The sequence below is a fragment of the Zalophus californianus genome, chromosome 8 (assembly GCF_009762305.2).
Source record: "Zalophus californianus isolate mZalCal1 chromosome 8, mZalCal1.pri.v2, whole genome shotgun sequence".
Classification (NCBI taxonomy): domain Eukaryota; kingdom Metazoa; phylum Chordata; class Mammalia; order Carnivora; family Otariidae; genus Zalophus; species Zalophus californianus.
In genome coordinates this window covers 90,323,068-90,345,542 of record NC_045602.1, presented here as the reverse complement: position 1 = coordinate 90,345,542, position 22,475 = coordinate 90,323,068, and the positions used below count along the sequence as shown (strand labels likewise).

Below are 22,475 nucleotides of genomic sequence, written 5' to 3'. Positions count from 1 at the left end.
GGTGTAAGGAAATGGTCCAGTTTCATTCTTCTGCATGTGGCTGTCCAATTTTCCCAACACCATTTGTTGAAGAGACTGTCTCTTTTCCATTGGACATTCTTTCCTGCTTTGTCAAAGATAAGTTGACCATAGAGTTGAGGGTCCATTTCTGGGCTCTCTATTCTGTTCCATTGATCTATGGGTCTGTTTTTGTGCCAGTACCATACTGTCTTGATGATGACAGCTTTGTAATAGAGCTGGAAGTCCGGAATTGTGATGCCGCCAGCTTTGCTTTTCTTTTTCAGTATTCCTCTGGCTATTCTGGGTCTCTTCTGGTTCCATACAAATTTTAGGATTATTTGTTCCATTTCTTTGAAAAAAGTGGATGGTATTTTGATGGGGATTGCATTGAATGTGTAGATTGCTCTAGGTAGCATTGACATCTTCACAATGTTGATTCTCCCAATCCATGAGCATGGAACGTTTTTCCATTTCTTTGTGTCTTCTTCAATTTCTTTCATGAGTATTTTCTTGTTTGATGAGTACAGATCCTTTGCCTCTTTGGTTAGATTTATTCCTAGGTATCTAATGGTTTTGGGTGCAATTGTAAATGGGATCGACTCCTTGATTTGTCTCTCTTCTGTCTTGTTGTTGGTGTATAGGAATGCCACTGATTTCTGTGCATTGATTTTATATCCTGCTACTTTACTGAATTCCTGTATGAGTTCTAGCAGTTTTGGGGTGGAGTCTTTTGGGTTTTCCACATACAGTATCATATCATCTGCCAAGAGTGAGAGTTTGACTTCCTCTTTGCCGATTTGGATGCCTTTGATTTCTTTTTGTTGTCTGATTGCTGTGGCTAGGATGTCTAATACTATGTTGAATAGCAGTGGTGAGAGTGGACATCCCTGCCACGTTCCTGACCTTAGGGGAAAAGCTCTCAGCCTTTCCCCATTGAGAATGATATTCGCTGTAGGTTTTTCATAGATGGCTTTTATGATATTGAGGTATGTACCCTCTATCCCTATACTCTGAAGAGTTTTGATCAAGAAAGGATGCTGTACTTTGTCAAATGCTTTTTCTGCATCTATTGAGAGGATCATATGATTCTTGTTCTTTCTTTTGTTAATGTATTTCTTTTGTTAATGTATTGTATCACGTTGATTGATTTGCGGATGTTGAACCAGCCTTGCAGCCCAGGGATAAATCCCACTTGGTCGTGGGATTTAATGTACTGTTGGATCCTATTGGCTAGTATTTTGGTGAGAATTTTTGCATCCATGTTCATCAAGGATATTGGTCTGTAATTCTCTTTTGTGATGGGGTCTTTGTCTGGTTTTGGGATCAAGGTAATGCTGGCCTCATAAAATGAGTTTGGAAGTTTCCCTTCCATTTCTATTTTTTGGAACAGTTTCAGGAGAATAGGTATTAATTCTTCTTGAAATGTCTGATAGAATTCCCCTGGGAAGCCATCTGGCCCTGGGCTTTTGTTTCTTGGGAGATTTTTGATGACTGTTTCAATTTCCTTAGTGGTTATAGGTCTGTTCAGGTTTTCTATTTCTTCCTGGTTCAATTTTGGTAGTTGATACATCTCTAGGAATGCACCCATTTCTTCCAGGTTATCTAATTTGCTGGCATAGAGTTGCTCATAATATGTTCTTATAATTGTTTGTATTTCTTTGGTGTTGGTTGTGATCTCTGCTCTTTCACTCATGATTTTGTTGATTTGGGTCATTTCTCTTTTCTTTTTGATCAGTCTGGCCAGGGGTTTATCAATCTTGTTAATTCTTTCAAAGAACCAGCTCCTAGTTTCGTTGATCTGTTCTACTGTTCTTTTGGTTTCTAGTTCATTGATTTCTGCTCTGATCTTTATGATTTCTCTTCTGCTGGGTTTAGGCTTTATTTGCTGTTCTTTCTCTAGCTCCTTTAGGTGTAGGGTTAGGTTGTGTATTTGAGACCATTCTTGTTTCTTGAGAAAGGCTTGTATTGCTATATACTTTCCTCTCAGGACTGCCTTTGCTGTATCCCAAAGATTTTGGACAGTTGTGTTTTCATTTTCATTGTTTTCCAGGAATTTTTTTAATTCTTCTTTAATTTCTTGGTTGACCCATTCATTCTTTAGTAGGATGCTCTTTAGCCTCCATGTATTTGAGTTCTTTCCGACTTTCCTCTTGTGATTGAGTTCTAGTTTCAAAGCATTGTGGTCTGAAAATATGCAGGGAATGATCCCAATCTTTTGGTACCGGTTGAGACCTGATTTGTGACCTAGGATGTGATCAATTCTGGAGAATGTTCCATGGGCACTAGAGAAGAATGCGTATTCCGTTGCTTTGGGATGGAATGTTCTGAATATGTCTGTGAAGTCCATTTGGTCCAGTGTGTCATTTAAAGTCTTTATTTCCTTGTTGATCTTTTGCTTAGATGATCTGTCCATTTCAGTCAGGGGGGTGTTAAAGTCCCCCACTATTATTGTATTGTTGTCAATGTGTTTCTTTGCTTTTGTTATTAATTGCCTTATATAATTGGCTGCTCCCATGTTCGGGGCATAGATATTTACAATTGTTAGATCTTCTTGTTGGATAGACCCTTTAAGTAGGATATAGTGTCCTTCCTCATCTCTTATTACAGTCTTTGTTTTAAAATCTAGTTTGTCTGATATAAGGATTGCCACCCCAGCTTTCTTTTGGTGTCCATTAGCATGGTAAATGGTTTTCCACCCCCTCACTTTCAATCTGGGGGTGTCTTTGGGTCTAAAATGAGTCTCTTGCAGACAGCATATTGATGGGTCTTGTTTTTTAATCCAATCTGATAGCCTGTGTCTTTTGATTGGGGCATTGAGCCCATTTACATTCAGGGTAACTATTGAAAGGTATGAATTTAGTGCCATTGTATTGCCTGTAAGGTGACTGTTAACTGTCTGTTGTCTGTGTTCGTTTCTGCTCTTTGCTGCTTTTAGGTTCTCTCTTTGCTTAGAGGACCCCTCTCAATATTTCTTGGAGGGCTGGTTTCGTGTTTGCAAATTCCTTTAGTTTTTGTTTGTTCTGGAAGCTTTTTATCTCTCCTTCTATTTTCAATGATAGCCTAGCTGGATATAGTATTCTTGGCTGCATATTTTTCTCGTTTAGTGCTCTGAAGATATCTTGCCAGTCCTTTCTGGCCTGCCAGGTCTCTGTGGATAGGTCTGTTGCCAATCTAATGTTTCTACCATCGTAGCTTACATATCTCTTCTCCCGAGCTGCTTTCAGGATTTTCTCTTTGTCTCTGAGACTCGTAAGTTTTACTATTAGATGTCGGGGTGTTGACCTATTATTATTGATTTTGAGAGGGGTTCTCTGTGCCTCCTGGATTTTAATGCCTGTTTCCTTCCTCACATTAGGGAAGTTCTCTGCTATAATTTGCTCCAATATACCTTCTGCCCCTCTCTCTCTCTCTTCTTCTTCTGGGATCCCAATTATTCTAATGTTGTTTCGTCTTATCGTATCACTTATCTCTCGAATTCTGCCCTCGTGATCCTGTAGTTGTTTCTCTCTCTTTTTCTCAGCCTCTTTATTTTCCATCATTTGGTCTTCTATATCGCTGATTCTCTCTTCTGCCTCATTTATCCTAGCATTTAGTGCCCCCATTTTTGATTGCACCTCATCAATAGCCTTTTTGATTTCGATTTGGTTAGATTTTAGTTCTTTTATTTCTCCAGAAAGGGTTTCTCTAATAACTTCCACGCTTTTTTCAAGCCCAGCTAGTATCTTTAAATTCATGATTCTGAACTCTAGGTCTGACATCGTACTAATGTCCGTATTGAGTAGGTCCCTGGCTGACGGTACTACCTCTTGTTCTTTTTGCTGAGGTGATTTCTTTCGTCTTGTCATTTTGTCCAGAGGAGAATAGATGAATGAGAGAACAAAATGCTAACAGGTTTACAACGTCCCCAGCAAATATATTGTATACAAATCAGAAAAGACCTGAAACCAGGGGAAAAGAAAGGGAAAGAAAGAAAAAAGAAAGAGAAAAAGAAAAAAAAAAGATAAAAACAAAAACAAAACAATACAAAAAAGGCAGAATATGATCAAATATGATCAGGCTAGTGCATAGATCAGTGCCACACAGTAGATTTTGGGCGTATTTTGGTCTGTTAGAAAAAAGTGCCTCCTAAAATTTTAAAGGAAGAAAGACATATATGTACAAAATAAGGGTTGATACAATGAAGGGATGGAAGATGACTGTAAAGACGAAAATTATAAAAGATTTTATAAAAGGACTTGGTAAGATAAGTTCTTTGAAAAAAGAAAGAAGATTTAAGAAAAAAAAAGGAAAAAGGGAGAGAATGTGAACAGGCAGGAGACTAGAACAAAGCCATACACTAGTGATTTAGGGTATATTTTGATCTGTTAGAAGAAACTGTACCTCAGAATTTTAAAGAGAGAACAACTTATATATATATGCCAAAAATAAGGGTAACTACTATGAAGGGATAAAATATGACTCTAAAAATGAAAAATAAAAAATGTTTTTTTTTTAAAAAAAGGGATTTATAAGATGTTGGTTGAAAAAGGGAAAAAGAAAAATAAAAAAAAACAGTCAACAAAAATTAACTTTGATGAAATAATGAATCATGGTAAAAAAAAAAAAAAAAAAAAAAAAACCATGAATCTATGTGCAGTATTCCCCTAGCGCTGGAGTTCTCCTATTCTCCTTGATCGATCAACTTGGTCTTGGCTTGCTGGCTGTTTGTGTTGATCTTCTGGGGGATGGGCCTGTTGCTGTGGTTTCCAAATGTCTTTGCCGGAGGCGGAATTCCCCCGCCCTTGTCGGTCCGGGCTAAGGAAGCTGCTCCGGTTTGCTCTCAGGAGCTTTTGTTCCCTGCAAGCTCTCGGTACAGCTTTGGAGGACCAGGGCAGAAATGGTGGCCTCCCAATCTCCACTCGGAGGAGCTGAGAACTCGGGGCCCCGCTCCTCAGTGTGCCCCCAGAGAAAAGCAGTCACTTCCGTGTCCCCGGTCTCCGGCCGCACTCCGTGCTCACCCGGCCTGTGATCGAGCGTTGCTATCTCTGGTACCCGACCCCGCGCGGAGTCTCCAAACCCAGCAGATCCCTGCAGTGCGTTCCCGCACCGCTCCTCCCCGGGAAGGAAGGGGAGTCTCCCCGGATCTGCTGCTTGTTGTGTCCCTGCTGGGGGAGCCGTGCCCCGACTGGGCCTCAGATCACAGTTTATGGCAACCGCGAGCTGAGAGCCCGCGACTCTGCTCCGTCTCTGCAGCCGGCTTCCCCGCTCTGATACCTGGGAGCTCTGGCGCACTCAGGCGCCCCCGGTCTCTCTGTGACCCCAAGGGTCCTGAGACCACACTGTCCCGGGAGGATTCCACCCCCCGCTTAGCCACTGTAGCGACGTCCCTCCGCGGAGCCGACTTCTAAAAGGTCCGATTTTGTGCTCCGCAGCTCTAGCACTTGCCAGAAGCGGCCGACGGAGGCCCCCCCCCCTCGCCGTCTATCCTCCCGAATATCGCCTCGGATTCACTTCTCTGCACGCCCTACCTGTCCAGTAAGTGGTCGCTTCTCTGTTCAGAGAGTTGTTGCTACTCTCCTGTTCGATCTCCTGTTGAGTTCGTAGGTGTTCAGAATGGTTTGATCCCTATTCAGCTGAATTCCTGAGACCAGACGAAATCTAGGTCTCCTACTCCTCCGCCATCTTGCTCCGCCCTCTTTTTTTTCTATTTCTGATAGTCTTGCTACTTGCTCATCTTTAAGTATCTCTATTTACCTATTTCTGTAAATATATTTTTATTATGTTATATCACCATACATTTTTATATATTATAAATTATTTTTATATTTCTATAACTTTTTCTATATTTCTACAAATATTTCCATAAATATTTTATGAATAATGGTTCTATAGTCTTACTATTCCAATACGTGAAATCCTTGATTGCTCAAAGCTGTGCTTTTCTACTGATTCTCACTCACAGTGACATGCGGTCTTTTGTACATGGTGATCTTTGTCAACTCATTGCTTGATTTTATACGTGGTTAAATTTGGGGGGTTTTTACCACAGAGGTTTGATTTTATTTCTGCTTGTAGCCAGGAGCCATTGCTTATTTGACACTGTCAGAACGTTCAGAATTACAGTTCTGAAAGTGTGGTCCTTGGATCAGCAGCATCAGCATCACCCATGAACTTCTTAGCAGTGAAAAATTTTGGATACCATTCCACAGTGAATAAGAAACTCTGCTGGTGAAGCCTAGCAATCTACAGTTAACAAGCCCTCTAGGTGATTCTAAGCCATGCTTAAATTTGAGAACTTCCATAAAGAATCTTAGCTGAGCATAGGCGTTCTGTCTCAACTTCTTCATCTTGTGTCTCTAACAAGGCCATGTAATTTACTATCCTTGTTACCGTTGGCATTTTAAATCAATGCAATTCTGCCCTTTCTAGTAATGTTTTATGAGATGGTGGTAATCTTGACGTTTTTTTCTCAACCAGCGATATCTCAAGTATGTTCAAATCCAGGGTGTTATTTTGTAGTAAGAGAAGCCCTCAGAGCATCTAGTTAGCTATAATGCTGCAAGTGACACTCTGTTCATTGAGGTTTTAATTTGACAAATGTATTTTTTATCTCTAAAGTGCTAAGTTCTTCATTTTTAAACATATTAAGCACATTTATTTTATTACCTTTATCTGATAATATCAATAGCCGCAGTCACTGAGATCTAATTTGGTGACAGTTTTGCTTATCCTTGCTAATTGTGGCTTATTTCCTTATATGTTTAATTTCAAACTGAGGTTTCTTTTAATAGTTATCTATGGACATTTTCTGAGGCCTGTCTTTAACACATTCTCCCAGAAGTGATTTGCATTTGCCTCTGCCAAGAATCAGGGTGCGAGATTTCCAGTCCCAAACACTCCAAACTAAGTGTTCAGCTGCATTTTTCAAGGCACATTGAGAGTGTGAAATCTGAGTGTGAGTGTAGGCTTGTGGTTAGTAATTCTCAGAGGTGAAGTCACCCTAGCACTCTCCAGAAACAATAGGTTACCCACAAGAATTTTAGAGACAAGAATAACTTCAAGGCTTTCTGTCTCTCTCACTCACTGGTGGGGAGGAAGACTTCTTGCTTGAGCATGTGTCCACATGCGCTGTCTTCTCACTGAATTTTTCAATACCACATGGGCAGCCTCTATATCTCCAAACCATAAAGTGTTGTGTGGGTTGGGATGGGGGTGTCACTGCTGTTGATGGTGATGATAGAGGTGATGTTAGTGGTGGTGGTGGTGTGGGTAGTGATTGTGGTAGTGGTGATGGTCGTATGGGAGGGGTTATGGAATGTCAACATTTCTGTGAAATGCTAGATAATAAATATTTCAGGCTTTGCAAACCAAATGGCCTCTGCACAACTACTGAATTCTGCCTTTCTAGTGCAGAATAGCCATAGGCATATGTGAATGAATGGATGTGGGTGTGGTTCAATAAAACTTTATTTGTGGACACTGACGTTTGAGTTTCTTATGGTTTTCATGTGTCTTGGAATATATTTATTTACTTCAACCACTTAAAAATATGAAAATCAGTGGTGTCTGGGAGGCTCAGTCAGTTAAGCGTCTGCCTTCAGCTCAAGTCATGATCCTAGGGTCCTGAGATCAAGTCCCACATCGGGCTCCCTGCTTGGTGGGGAGCCTACTTCCCCTTTCTCTCTGCCCCTCCCCCTACTTGTGCGCTCTCTCTCTCTCTCTCTCTCTCTCATGTGTAAATAAAGTCTTTGAAAAAATCTTTCTTAGCGTGTAGACTATACAAACTTGTGTGCTGGATGTGTCCTGTGGGCTACAGTTGCCAATTCCTGGTGGTAGTATTAGTGTTGGGGATGATGATGATGGTGGTGGTGGTCATGATGGTGATGGCGGTGATGGATGGAGATGATGGTGGTGGTGATGATAGTGGTGGTAGTGGTGATGGTAGTGAAGGAGTTGATTGTGGTGGGGGTGAAGGTAGTGGTGCTGAAGGTAATGGTAGTGATTGTAGGATGATGATGTTACTACAGCTGATAAATGTGGTGGAACTGGTAGAGGTGGACATGTAGGCGCTATTGGTGAATAAGCCACCTTCCTTTAACATCTTCCTTCAAACTGAGATGGAGACCCACAAAGCTAAAGCAAGTTGGCATAACTTTTATGGCAGCAATGGCCTTAATACACAGGTTTTCTCATTTCCAATATCACAGCATTTCCTCTGCACTTCTCTGATCATTAATGAATTGAGTTAGAATTCCTGCAGACTCTTTCCTGGAGGTACTGTGACAAAGCTTTGCTCACTAGCAGAAGTTTGGATTGGCCTTGTGCACAGGAAGTCACAGGTCACCAAAAGTGATAAGTTTGATGATGCAGCATTTTGCAATTGTAATGTGCCATTTAAATGTTAAATAACAATAACTGATCTGGTTCTGAATGCTTCATTAACTGTCTCCACTGCCAAATCACAGGCTTTTCTATGTGTTTCTGCCAAAGGCAAATTTTAACTGTTTTAATGAGGATTTGCAAGCAGCTCTTTTCTCTCAACACTTGGGCACTGGCGGAAACATACATCATTTGCTTAGCAGGAGGCAAGTATTTCTGTTTACACAAAAGGCATCTAACAGTGTTGGGGTTTAGGGAAGACCTAGCACCTGGTGCCCTAATGTTTTCCTTAATTGAGCCATCTGAGAAGGGATTAAAAGTGTTAGGAGCAATCCATGCCTGTCACACATCCCAAGCGTCTTGGCTAAACTAATTGCTAATTAGTTAATTTTCCACATCAATTGCATAGTTTGCTCTGTTCTGTTTCTACTTGGAGATGCTGCTCTAAAGGTTGTTTTATGTGTTAAATGTAACTGTTACTACACAAAATCTTTGGCATGTAAGGTTGTTAATCGGCCACAGAGATACAGGTATTAGATACTATTTTGTAAAACTCCTTCTACTCCACACTAAACAAATCCTAAGCCCAACAGTGCAGATCTTTAAATCTTCCTGTTGGAAGGGTGTGTGGGAGCAGGGGGAGGTGAGACAGGAGACAGAATTATTAAAAATCTAGAACAGTTCACAGACTCAGAAAAAAGAAAAATATGAGAGAGTACTTCCATTTGTCTTTACTTCTGTGTTCATGCCTTTGTTTGGAAATCACTGTACTTATAACACTGGCTCCTGAAACTTACATTTGATTTTTTCTAGTTATTCCTCAGAGCATAGCGTCTATTAAACATTAGAGACAAATTTGAGAAAAATGCATCCTGTAATGTATAATCCCAATTTCTCCATGGATAGGTCTGTGTGTAATTCTACCATATTCATAGTACATAATTCCTGGTGGAGTGTGCTAGGATTCTTTAAAAAGGGTATATGTTGTAGGGGCTAGAAGCAGATAGAACATAAATTTGCTCAGGCCCTGTTTTTAGTGAGGAAGTTGGAGGCTTTTGCTGTAGCATGGGCTGCCTATTCTGACTTGAAACTCAGATATACCAAAGCATCTCCTATGTTTGGGTGTCTAAGTGTTCTATTTCACAGGGAGGAGGCAGGCTTAGCCTGCAGTGTTTTCTCCATCAGCAGGTCACATGACCTGCCTGCCAGTGAGGCTTCTCTGGTCCAGCTAATGTTTGAGAGACGCCGCCTCTGCTTACCAAACCATCTATGGTGTCTGTCATTCGGTGTTCCGAGCCATATGTGAAATGCCTTCTCCTCACTCCAGAGGTACAGACTGAAGTGCAGACTGAGACTTTGTTTTGCTTTATTTTGTTTTTAAGACAATTTCATCCTCACGATATATTTGCCAGAAAAAGAATGTACTATTTTATCGACCATTCAACAAGAGAGATCAATTGTAGTTATACCAGTATAACATAGTAGCCCAGTGATAACAACCCATCCCCCAGTGAAAGCAGTAAACCAAATGCAGTATATCCCTAAAATGGATTATTATTCAGCCGTAAAAAGGAGTGAAGTCCTGATACATACAACAACATTGAAAGCATCATGCAGAGTGAAAGAAGGCAGACACAAATACCACATATTCTATGATTCCATTTATATAAAATGTCCAGAATAATCAAATCCATAGAGACAGAAGGTAGACCAATGGTTGGCAGGGGCTGGGGAAGGGAGGAATGGGGAGTGGCAGCTTACTGGCTATGAAATGATGAAAATATTCTGGAATTAGATAGCAGTGAGGGTTGCACAACTCTGTGAATATACTACAACCCTCAGAATTGTGTACTTCAAAAGTTAGGTGAATTTTATAGTGTGCAATATATCTGAATAATGCTGTTATTTTTTAAAAATGAATAAAACTACTAATAAAAAAGAGAGAGAGCAAGAGAATTGGCATCTTCCTGAAATACCTCATGCCTTTCAGATGTGAGACCTGATGGTGCAGGCCCACAGTCTGGCCTCTCAGGTAATGGGTCACTGTGACTCCAGCTGAGTGAGGAGACCATAAGCCTGGAGTCCGATATACCTGGGTTCAAATCCCACCTATTCCTCTCCCTCACTCTTCTCTGTTCGTACTTAAATCATTCATGGTGAGGGTTTAGGACCTTGTAGAATTTGAAAGACACCACGAGAGACATGACCCCTGAATCCCTGAGGCCACTGGGGGCATTCACCTTCTTGGCGAAGAGAGTTGGTAAATCAGTCTTAGCCTGTGTGTTTGAGGCCAGAAAACCTAATCGATTCCCAACTCGTGAGAGAATCCATCTTTTAGAGGGCAGGTTTACATTATCCTACCTGAGACTGCTCCCTGGACCCAGATTGCAAATTTATCAATTAGCAGTGAGGAATCAATCTCTTGGGGACTGAGGGCACGAAGCCTGTATGAATGATCCCACACACCCCCATCCCTGTAATAGGCAGCTTATGAATTTGCAAAGAGAACTAACTGTCCCATAGGCCTGTTTTTAATTTTTGTTTTAAAACATGTTCATCCAAACCAGCATGCTACCTTTGCTCTGGCTGGCCTAGGAGGGCTTCCATCTCCTTCGGTGGCTTCTATGTGGGTATGTAAAGGCAGATAGGTACCTCTTCTGCAAGTTCTGACAAGAGAAATGAGTTCAGTCATTCAATAATATCATAGTCTTGTGAGCTTGTAGACTTGCAAGATGGCTCACTTGGTTCTCTTTTCTCTATAGAAGTGGTGGTAGCACCTCTCAGGCTTGTTGGACAATAGTCTGATGCCTTGGGTTCATTCCCAAGAAGCAGGCCTCAAGACAAGAATTGAAGAGTACCAGTAGAGGAGAGGGGAAGTGAGATAGGGAGGGAGGGTGCCACCAAATGGTGCGTTGCCCAGCAAGATAACTTCTGGGCAACTGGGAGGATAGGCTGCTGGGGCCTTGAGACAGTGTGCAGGACACCTGCCTCAGACTGTCCCACCAAGTGACAAAGATGCTGGGCATTCATCCATCCACCTTCCCTCTGTCATTAGCTGAAGCTGCAGCTGGGGCCTTTACCCCTCTGACCTGGCCTGTGATAGCCAAAATGTTGCCATGAGTCCCAGAATGGTGGGAACCAGGGCATGGGCAGGGGCATCCATGGATTTAGCTCATCTTGTATATGTGAACTCATCATCATCCCCCCTACTTTCCCAAATCCATCCCTCACCCATTGTTTCCTACTTTGGCAATAGCATCTCAGTCCACCAGGGGACTGGGCCAGGAGGGATGCTTCATTCCCACATTCTCCACTCCTCTGCTTCATTTGTGCGTATTTTTTTAAAGATTTTATTTATTTATTTGACAGAGAGATAGCGAGAGCACGAACACAAGCAGAAGGGCGGAAGAGGGAGAAGCAAGCTTCCTGCCGAGCAGGGAGCCTGATGTGGGGCTCAATCCCAGGACCCTGGAATTGTGACCTGAGCCAAAGGCAGACACTTAATGGCTGAGCCACCCAGGCGCCCCTCATTTGTACATATTTAAGGAAGCACTCAGGCCTGTTGATCCTGCCTCCTACATGCTCCGGGACTGAACACATCTCTCCATTCATGGCCCTTCCTGAGGTCCAGCCACAAGCACCTCAGCTGGGATTCCTGCTTCTGGCCTTCTCGGATACACCTGGAGGACCTCCCTGTCCATCCCGCCCCTCGCTGGCTGCCTGAGGTTGTCAGGACAGGTTCCATTGCTCCTGCCACCATCCCCACCCTCTTGTCTCTCCCAGCCCTCTGCTCCATCCTGTCCTGACAACCTCTGCACTGCCCCCTGTCCTGCCAGTTCCTTGCCTTGAGCCCTAAAGCATTTGACAGCCAGGAACACTCCCCACCCTGCCTTGACCCCCACCTCCTCCTCACCATTCAGATCTTATCTTCAATGACAGCTCCACGGGAGGCCCTTTCCCAATCCCCAGCCCAGGTAATTGCTCTCAGTTTCTTGTGTATTCTCTAAAGGCAGGCTTCTCCTTGTCTAGGTCACTAGGTACACTTTAGTGCTTATTCACAGACAGTTCTCCTGTGCCCATTAAATGCCTGTCAGGTGGGTGCATGGAAGTGCCTGATATGTGCTCACCACATGCCAGGTGCTAGACACATGCCAACCTCCTTCCTAACCTGGTTTTGGGGGAGGGACTTCAAATTGCATTTTGAAAAGTTTCTGGTGATGTTGCATTAGGGGTTGAGGCCACCTCTGCTCAGGCCATAGTCTGCTCTGGAGAGCTGGCTTTCGTCCGCCCAGAGCCTGATTCTCCAACCCCAGACACCGAGAGATCATTGTCGCTTGGGGTGTGGAGTGTTTGCTGGTCCAGGTTAGAAAGCCTTCAGCATCCAGACTCATAGGAAAACAGTGCTCCTATTATATGTAGACATCATTATCTTTACTTAAAATAGGGAAGAAATGGGAATCATTACCTGTTTGGGGGAAGGATCAGAGTAGTTTGCTGGTTTACTGCTGGCTTAAGTGCAAAAACTTTGTAGATGAGAACAGAATGCTTGCTCTTTGTGCCAAAGGAAGTTGTAGGAAATCGCTTGATGAAAATCCAACCCTCATCACCGAATGTATGGAAATATGCTTTCCCCCTATACGATGTAGAATTTCTGGCTGGAATAGGAATAGGAATTCCTTAGGAATAACTTCCTAAGTGAAAAGATTATTTATAAATCAAGAAAAACCATAGCATTCAATAACTCAGTCTAAGATAGGTGAGCTCTTAAAATACCCACCTGGCTAGGTTAGTGGCTATACAGGTATTTTTCTCTCAATTGATAAAGGTTTTGTTTTCATCAGTGAAGTTCTTGTCACACATATTTGAGGGTCCAGTTGTAGCCTATATCGACAAAACCTTAGTTATTCGTCAAGTCCTTGTGGACCTGACAAGGACCCATCTTCAGAACTGCAAGGAATGGTGAAACTGCTGATCCCTAACCTGGAAGAGCTCACAGACCCATTGAGGCAAAACCCTGTCCAAGGTGAATCACAGAGAGAGCATTGCCAGTGATGTCACAGAGGCCTGACCTGGACACCGCTCCATGGGGTAGATGATGTGTAGCAAAGACTGCTTATGGGGTTAGCAGGAAGCCAGGGAGGAGAGAGCAGGGACAGGAGGGTGTGACAGATCCCGTGGTCTCAGTACATGCACAGACCAGTTCAGAGCGTAGATTTGTCTTCAGGAAAGTGAGGCATGAGGCATCAGGCCTTGTAGTCTAATCTGAAGCCTGGAGTCTGGACGGTAGGCCCACATGACCCTCTCAGGAGAGACATAATCACAAGTCCCAGTGTAATCCCGACCCTCACACCAACGGTGCTGGGGAAGGACTTGGCGAGCACCATTCATAATTTTTGTACAAAAATGAGTCAACGTAAATAAATTTGGGAGATTTTTCATAAACATCTTTACTTGCAGTATCTTGAAAAATGAGAAGTGGCAGCGTAGAGACACCTTTCAGCAGGGACAGAGGCAGCAGGTATCAGGAGCCAGCGACTGCCCCGAGACATGGGTGCACACCTGCCTGGCCTGGGGACCCTGGGGGCACTGCCTTGGAGACCCTTGGTCTGACTACCAACTGAGGAGGGCTTTCTGGGTGGCCTGAACCTGAGGGGCATCTCTGAGGTACAATAACAGAATTGGTGACTGCAGGGGACAGTGGAGAGAAGTGAAAGGTTGCGAATGGCTTCTAAACTTGAATTGAAGGGAGTGATTTTGATACTCGGTTTATTGGCCACAGAAGCACCAAGAATCAAACACCAAGTAAACAAACAAAACAACAAAATGGGTGGAGGGGCCCGAGAACTCTACCCTGAGCTGTGCTCCCAATTTTTGTGCCCCCCCTTGCTCATGATTCCCTATTTGGGCTGTTTTCTTTTCCTGGGGGGCTCCTCTCTCTGGGATTTACAACTATTTTCCTATGAATTATTCAGAAATGGTTTGGGGTAAATCCTTGTCTCTTTGACGTGAGTAGGGGCCAACTTTGTTGCCTTCACCTCCTCCTGAGTGAACCCCACTCTGCCTCCAAACCAGTGAATGAGCTGCCATCAGTCCTTGCCTTGTGACCCTCAGAGACACCCCTGAGTGAGTGAGCCTGCCTGCTGCCCCGTCTCTGGGGAGGGAGGGCCAGCCCAGGGCTCCCTGGCCCGGGGCTGTGCAGGGAGCACTGTGCCCCCACAGAGTTCTCCCAGGGCTTCTGGGAGACGGCCCCAGGCCACAGCCATCTCAGTGTTAGACACCCTGTCTGTCATTCACAAACCTAGCTGAGCACCGTCTTCTGAAAAATGGAAAACCACCCGCAGCTGGGAGAATGGTCGTACCTGTGGTGAATGAGTGAGAGGGGCAGCACACCTGTGCTCGGCAGACACCCCCACACGGGAACCCCTCAGTTAAATAGGAAGGACTCAGGAGGCGCCTGGGTGGCTCAGTCAGTGAAGCGTCTGCCCTCAGCTCAGGCCCTGATTCCGGGGTCCTGGGCTCGAGCCCTGCATCGGACTCCCGGCTCAGCGGGAAGCCTGCTTCTCCCTCTGCCTCTGTGCTCTCTCTCTCTCAAATAAGTAAATAAAATATTTTTAAAAATATTTTAAATTATTTTTAAATAATTAAATTTTAATTTAAATTTTAAATTTTAAAAATTTAAATTAAAAAATTATTATTATTATTATTATTACTCACAATGAGAAGTGAAAGCTTTCTGGCAGAGTCTTCGGACCCCCAGGGCGGCCCCGTCACCTGCTGGGACAGCAGCACAGGACCCGGCTCTTGAGCATCCTCCAGCCACTGATGTCACTACTCACACCGCCTCCTTATGATCAGTTTGCCGAAGGGATGAACTGCACAAAACCCAGGAATCCTAATCCATGCTGTCTTGACTCATGCCACCCTAAAGTTCCCTGCAGGGCATTGGTCCCTCCCCATTGTCCTGAGGCCAGCTGAACATGCAGAGAGTGCTCTGTCCCTCAGAGCCAGACCCCCAGTGTTAGCGGTGCTTTCTCCTGCACCCATTCCCCATGCTGTCCACAGACCCAGCTGCCTCTGTATTCCTTACATTCCACCCAAAGGCCTTTCTTCCACAATGCCCATCGCCCAAGTAGAGTTTGACACTCAAGTTCTTCCTAGTGAAGCCTCTCCCCCACCTTCAACTTCTCTCCTAGCTCCCTTCTGCCAGAATTGCCCCAACACTACCTGCATGTCCCTGCCACTTTCCTGGTCTCATGCTCTTCCCTCCACCTATAGCACCTTTCTTATACATCTTCACCTGTTGATTTTTTAAAAACTCTTTATTTAAACCCACATGACAGTAGAAAGAAGTGGACAATGGATGGACCCCATGTACCCATCAACCAACTTCATTGATTATCAGCCCATGGCAAATCTTGTTTTCTCCGTATGCTACCCACTCCTCCTCCTAAAACAGATGGTTTTTAAACAAATCCCAGACATTACAATATTTATTAAATCTGTAAATATTTCAGTATGAATCTCTAAAAGCAGGTAGCTCTTTCTTTTTTAGGTAGCTCTTTTATAATCCTCACCATATACCTTCAAAAATTAACAATGCTTAAAAAAAAATTACAAGAACTTAGTGTCATCAACTAGCTAGCCAGTGCTCTCATTTCTCCAGTGTCTATTATAGCAATGGATGTGAGTATACGTGTAAATATAGAGACACTCATGTATAAATGTGTTTGTATAAGTATGTGGATGTGTTTGTGTGTATACATAGACATGTACATACATATGTACATACAAAAACATGTCAGTTCATTTGTTTGATTAGATCCAAATAAGATTAATATGTACAATTAGGAGGCACCTGGGTGGCTCAGTCAGTTAAGCGTCTGCCTTCAGCTCAGGTCATGATCCCAGGGTCCTGGGATCGAGTCCTGCCTTGGGCTATCTGCTCAGCGGCGAGCTACCTCTCCCTCTCCCTCTGCCTGCCACTCTGACTACTTGTGCTCTCTCTCTCTCTGTCAAATAAATAAATAGAATCTTTAAAATATATAGATATATTTTAAGTATACATATATATTTTATATATATACTCACAATTAGTTGCTATGTCTTCTAAGTGTCTTTAATTCATAGAATCTTTATTGTGCTCTCTCTCTCTCTTCTTTAATTCATAGGTTTTCTGGTTGTTCTTCCTATAGAGTTGTCCCCATTCTGGATTTTACTGATTGCATACAACCATGACATCATTTGACATGTTCTCCTGTCCTCTGAATTTCCTAGTTAGATATAGAGATTTGATTAAAATAAGGCTGTGTTTTGTTTCATTTTGCTTTGTTTGGCAAGAAGACTTTTGTGGGTGTTGACGCAAAATGAACAAACATTTTTAAAAATTTTAAAGAGAGATTTAAGGAATTTTATTGAAACCCAAGTGAGGACAGCTGCCTGGAATACACAATCTTCACAAAGAAGAAAGTGCCCCAGGGAAGGAATATTTGGTGCAGGGCTATATATGTTTATGTGTTTGTTTATATAAAGAGTTACAAATTATCATGACAGAGGACATTCCAGAAAATCGTAGACTTTATCTTATGTTTTTCGTATGTGCAAGGACGTAGGACTCTAATCTTACGGTGACCAGGAAAGGTTTTTTTGTTTTTCTTATCTTTGTGTTTGGAATACTTCTTTTCGGTTATTTTTTTAATGAAGCAGATGTACAATGTGTGCTTAGGGCAGAAACAGAGCCCATGCTTTGAGGTTTTGCCAAGTCATTTTGACCTTGGTAAATGTTAAAGTATAGCTTCGCTGGGAGTCCAGGAACAGGGCCCGCAGGCATTAAAAGCTGAAAATTTCCTTTATCATGGGTGACAGCATGCATTGTCATCAGAAAGCATGTAATTGTCTTTATTTTTGTCCTGGTAGCAGCCATCAGCAACTACCAGCCCTTATATAACACCTGTCTGATTATTTCATTGTAGCTTATATTCATTTAGATTCCATAGGAAGATATCCTGTAAATGGCATTTTTCTAGTTCTTTGTGTTAGTTTACCTATACTTGGAGGTCAATGTGACTAGGTATAAAATCCGCGACTCACGTTTTAGTGAGTATCTTCAGTGCCTTGCTCCACAGGCTTCTGTGATTAAGCTTTTTTTTTTTAAATTTTATTCTGTTAGTCACCATACCATACGTCATTAGTTTTGATGTGGTGACCCATGATCCATTGTTTTCATACAACACCCAGTGCTCCATGCAGTACATGCCCTCCTTAATACCCATCATGGGGCTAACCCATCCCCCCTCCCCCCTCCCCTCTAAAACGCTGTTTGTTTCTCAGAGTCCATAGTCTCTCATGGTTTGTCTCTCCCTCCAATTCCCCCCCCCTTTTTCCCCTTCCTTCTCCTAATGTCCTCCATGCTATTCCTTCTGTTCCACAAATAAGTGAAACCATATGATAATTAACTTTCTCTGCTTAACTTATTTCACTTAGCATAATCCCGTCCAGTCCCATCTATGTTGATGTAAAAGTTGGGTATTCATTCTTTCTGATGGCTGAGTAATATTCCATTGTATCTATGGACCACATCTTTATCCATTCATCTGTTGAAGGGCATCTCGGCTCTTTCCACAGTTTGGCTATTGCGGCCATTGCTGCTATGAACATTGGGGTGCATATGGCCCTTCTTTTCACTACATCTGTGTCTTTGGGGTAAATACTCAGTAGTGCAATTGCTGGGTCATAGGGTAGCTCTATTTTTAAATTTTTGACGAACCTCCACAATGTTTTCCAAAGTGGCTGTACCAACTTGCATTCCCACCAACAGTGTAAGAGGGCTCCCCTTTCTCCACAACCTCTCCAACATTTGTTGTTTCTTTCCCTGTCCATTTTTGCCATTCTAACTGGTATAAGGTGGTATCTCAATGTGGTTTTGATTTGAATTTCCCTGATGGCTAATGATGATGAACACTTTTTTCATGTGTCTGTTAGCCATTTGTATGTCTTCTTCAGAGAAGTGTGGGTTCATGTCTTCTGCCCACTTTTTCACTTATTTGTTTTTTGGGTGTTGAGTTTGAGAAGTTCTTTATAGATCTTGGATACCAGCCCTTTATCTGTAATGTCATTTGCAAATATCTTCTCCCATTCCGTGGGTTGCTTCTTTGTTTTGTTGACTGTTTCTTTTGCTGTGCAGAAGCTTTTTATCTTGATGAAGTCCCAAAAGTTCATTTTTGTTTTGTTTCACTAGTTTTTGGAGATGTATCTTGAAAGAAGTTGCTGTGGGCGATGTCAAAGAGATTACTGCCTATGTTCTCCTCTAGGATTTTGATGGATTCCTGTCTCACATTGAGGTCTTTGATCCACTTTGAGTTTATCTTTGTGAGTGGTGTTAGAGAATAGTCGAGTTTCATTCTTCTACATGTGGCTGTCCAATTTTCCCAGCACCATTTATTGAAGAGACTTGTCTTTTTTCCATTGCATGTTTTTTCCTGCTTTGTCAAAGATTATTTGACCATAGAGTTGAGGGTCCATATCTGGGTTCTCTATTCTGTTCCATTGGTCTATATGTCTGTTTTTGTGCCAGTACCATGCTGTCTTGGTGATCACAGCTTTGTAATATAGCTTGAAATCAGGCAACATGATGCCCTCAGCTTTGTTTTTCTTTTTCAACATTTCCTTGGTGATTCGGGGTCTTTTCTGATTCCATACAAATTTTAGGATTGTTTGTTCCAGCACTTTGAAAAATGTCGTTGGAATTTTGATAGGGATGGCATTGAAGGTATAGATTGCTCTGGGTAGCATAGACATTTTAACAATGTTTATTCTTCCGATCCATGAGCATGGAATGTTTTTCCATCTTTTTGTGTCTTCTTCAATTTCTAAAAACTACAGTGTTCTGTAGTTCCTAGGGTATAGATCCTTTACCTCTTTGGTTAGGTTTATTCCAAGGTATCTTATGGTTTTTGGTGCTATTGTAAATGGAATCATTTCTCTAATTTCTCTTTCTACAGTTGCGTTGTTAGTGTATAAGAAAGCAACTGATTTCTGTGCATTGATTTTGTATCCGGCCACATTACTGAATTGCTGTATGAGTTCTAGTAATTTGGGGATGGAGTCTTTTGGGTTTTCCACATAAAGTATCATGTCGTCTGTGAAAAGAGAAAGTTTGACTTCTTCTTTGCCAATTTGAAAACGTTTTATTTCTTTTTGTTTTCTGATTGCTCTTCCTAGGACTTCTAGTACTATGTTGAACAATAGTGGCGAGAGTGGGCAAACTTGACGTGTTCCTGATCTTAAGGGAAAGCTCTCAGCTTTTCCCCATTGAGGATGATTTTTGCTGTGGGTTTTTCATAGATGGATTTTATGAACTTGAGGAATGTTCCCTCTATCCCTATACTCTGAAGAGTTTTAATCAGGAAAGGATGTTCTATTTTGTCAAATGCTTTTTCTGCATCAATTGAGAGGACCATATGGTTCTTCTCCCTCCTCTTATTAATGTGTTCTATCACATTGATTGATTTGCGAATGTTGAACCACCCTTGCATCTCAGGGATAAATCCCACTTGGTCGTGGTGGATGTTCCTTTTAACGTATTGTTGGATCCTATTAGTTAGGATCTTGTTGAGGATTTTGGAATCCATATTCATCAGGGATATCAGTCTGAAATTCTCCTTTTTGATGGGGTCTTTGCCTGGTTTAGGGATTAAGGTAATGCTGGCCTCATAGAATGAGTTTGGAAGTTTTCCTTCTGTTTCTATTTTTTGAAACAGCTTCAGTAGAATAGGTATTATTTCTTCTTTGAATGTTTGGTAAAATTCCCCAGGGAATCCATCAGGCCCTGGACTCTTGTTTTTTGGGTTGTTTTTGATCACTGCTTCCATCTTGTTACTGGTTATTGGCCTATTCAGGTTGTCAATTACTTCCTATTTCAGTCTTGGCAGCTTATAGGTTTCCAGGAAGGCCTCCATTTCATCCAGATTGCTCAGCTTATTGGCATATAGTTGTTGATAATAATTTCTAATAATTGTTTCTATTTCCTTGGTGTTAGTCGTGATCTCTCCCCTTTCATTCATAATTTTATTAATTTGGGTCCTTTCTCTTTTCTTTTGGATAAATCTGGCCAGTGCTTTATCGATCTTATTAATTCTTTCAAAGAACCAACTTCTAGTTTCATTGATCTGACCTACTGTGTTTCCGGTTTCTAATTCATTGGTCTCTGCTCTAATTTTAATTATTTCTCTTCTAATGTGTGGCTTAGGCATCATTTGTTGCTTTTTCTCTAGCTCTCTAAGGTGTAGAGTTATTTGGTGAATTCAGGATTTTTCTATTTTTTTTTATATGTTTAACACTTTTGAATTGTACTCTTTTTTTTGTTGTTGTTTATTTTTTTATTGCTATGTTAATCACCATACATTACATCATTAGTTTTTGGTGCAGTGTTCCATGATTCATTGTTTGTTCAAAACACCCAGTGCTCCATGCAGAACGTGCCCTCCTCAATACCCATCACCAGGCTAACCCATCCCCCTACGCCCTCCCCTCTAGAACCCTCAGTTTGTTTTTCAGAGTCCATCATCTCTCATGGTTTGTCTCCCCCTCCGACTTACTCCCCTTTTCTTCCTCTCCTGTTATCTTCTTCTTTTTCTTTTTTCTTAAAATATGTTGCGTTATTTGTTTCAGAAGTACAGAACTGTGATTCAACAGTCTTGCACAATTCACAGCACTCATCGTAGCACATACACTCCCCAATGTCTATCACCCAGCCACCCCATCCCTCCCACCGCCAACCGCTCCAGTAACACTCAGGTTGTTTCCTGAGATTAAGAATTCCTCATATCAGTGAGGTCATGTGATACATGTCTTTCTCTGATTGACTTATTTCACTCAGCATAACACCCTCCAGTTCCATCCACGTCGTTGCAAATGGCAAGATCTCATTCCTTTTGATGGCTGCATAATATTCCATTGTGTATATATACCACTTCTTCTTTATCCATTCATCTGTCGATGGGCATCTTGGCTCTTTCCACAGTTTGGCTATGGTGGACATTGCTGCTATAAACATTGGGGTGCACGTACCCCTTCGGGTCCCTACATCTGTATCTTTGTGGTAAATACCCAGTAGTGCAATTGCTGGATCAAACGGTAGCTCTAATTTCAACTGTTTGAGGAACCTCCATACTGTTTTCCAGAGGGGTTGCACCAGCTTGCATTGCCACCAACAGTGTAGGAGGGTTCCCCTTTCTCCACATCCCCGCCAACATCTGTCGTTCCCTGACTTGTTAATTTTAGCCATTCTGACGGGTGTGAGGTGGTATCTCATTGAGGTTTTGATTTGGATTTCCCTGATGCTGAGCGATGTTGAGCACTTTTTCATGTGCCTGTTGGCCATTTGGATGTCTTCTTTGGAGAAATGTCTGTTCTTTGGGTGTTGAGTTTGATAAGTTCTTTATAGATTTTGGATACTAGCCCTTTATCTGAGATGTCATTTGCAAATATTTTCTCCCATTCTGTCGGTTGTCTTTTGGTTTTGTGGACTGTTTCTTTTGCTGTGCAAAAGCTTTTTATCTTGATGACATCCCAATAGTTCATTTTTGCCCTGGCTTCCCGTGCCTTTGGCGATGTTTCTAGGAAGAAGTTGCTGCGGCTAAGGTCGAAAAGGTTGCTGCCTGTGTTCTCCTTTAGGATTTTGATGGACTCCTGTCTCACGTTTAGGTCTTTCAACCATTTGGAGTCTATTTTTGTGTGTGGTGTAAGGAAATGGTCCAGTTTCATTCTTCTGCATGTGGCTGTCCAATTTTCCCAACACCATTTGTTGAAGAGACTGTCTCTTTTCCATTGGACATTCTTTCCTGCTTTGTCAAAGATAAGTTGACCATAGAGTTGAGGGTCCATTTCTGGGCTCTCTATTCTGTTCCATTGATCTATGGGTCTGTTTTTGTGCCAGTACCATACTGTCTTGATGATGACAGCTTTGTAATAGAGCTGGAAGTCCGGAATTGTGATGCCGCCAGCTTTGCTTTTCTTTTTCAGTATTCCTCTGGCTATTCTGGGTCTCTTCTGGTTCCATACAAATTTTAGGATTATTTGTTCCATTTCTTTGAAAAAAGTGGATGGTATTTTGATGGGGA

At 42.2% G+C, this 22,475-nt stretch overlaps 1 protein-coding gene and 1 long non-coding RNA gene across 5 annotated transcripts in view; one reads left to right on the top strand and one right to left on the bottom strand.

Annotated features, from left to right (window-relative positions):
* Window positions 1-22,475, top strand: part of SYNDIG1 (synapse differentiation inducing 1) — a 244,390-nt gene that overhangs the window by 82,003 nt on the left and 139,912 nt on the right. Inside the window, exon 1 of one of the 4 annotated variants that reach the window (XM_027622252.2) lies at window positions 5,467-5,514. The exons of the other annotated variants lie outside the window; for them this stretch is intronic. The gene's annotated coding sequence lies outside the window, so the exon portion shown is untranslated. Of the gene's footprint in view, window positions 1-5,466; window positions 5,515-22,475 lie in introns of those variants that run through there. 4 annotated transcript variants of the gene reach the window in all.
* LOC113937651 lies at window positions 10,906-13,343 on the bottom strand. Its single transcript, XR_003524663.1, has 3 exons — window positions 13,136-13,343; window positions 12,824-13,013; window positions 10,906-11,024 (listed from the first exon to the last, which is right to left on the bottom strand). It is a non-coding gene; the product is annotated as an uncharacterized LOC113937651 (long non-coding RNA).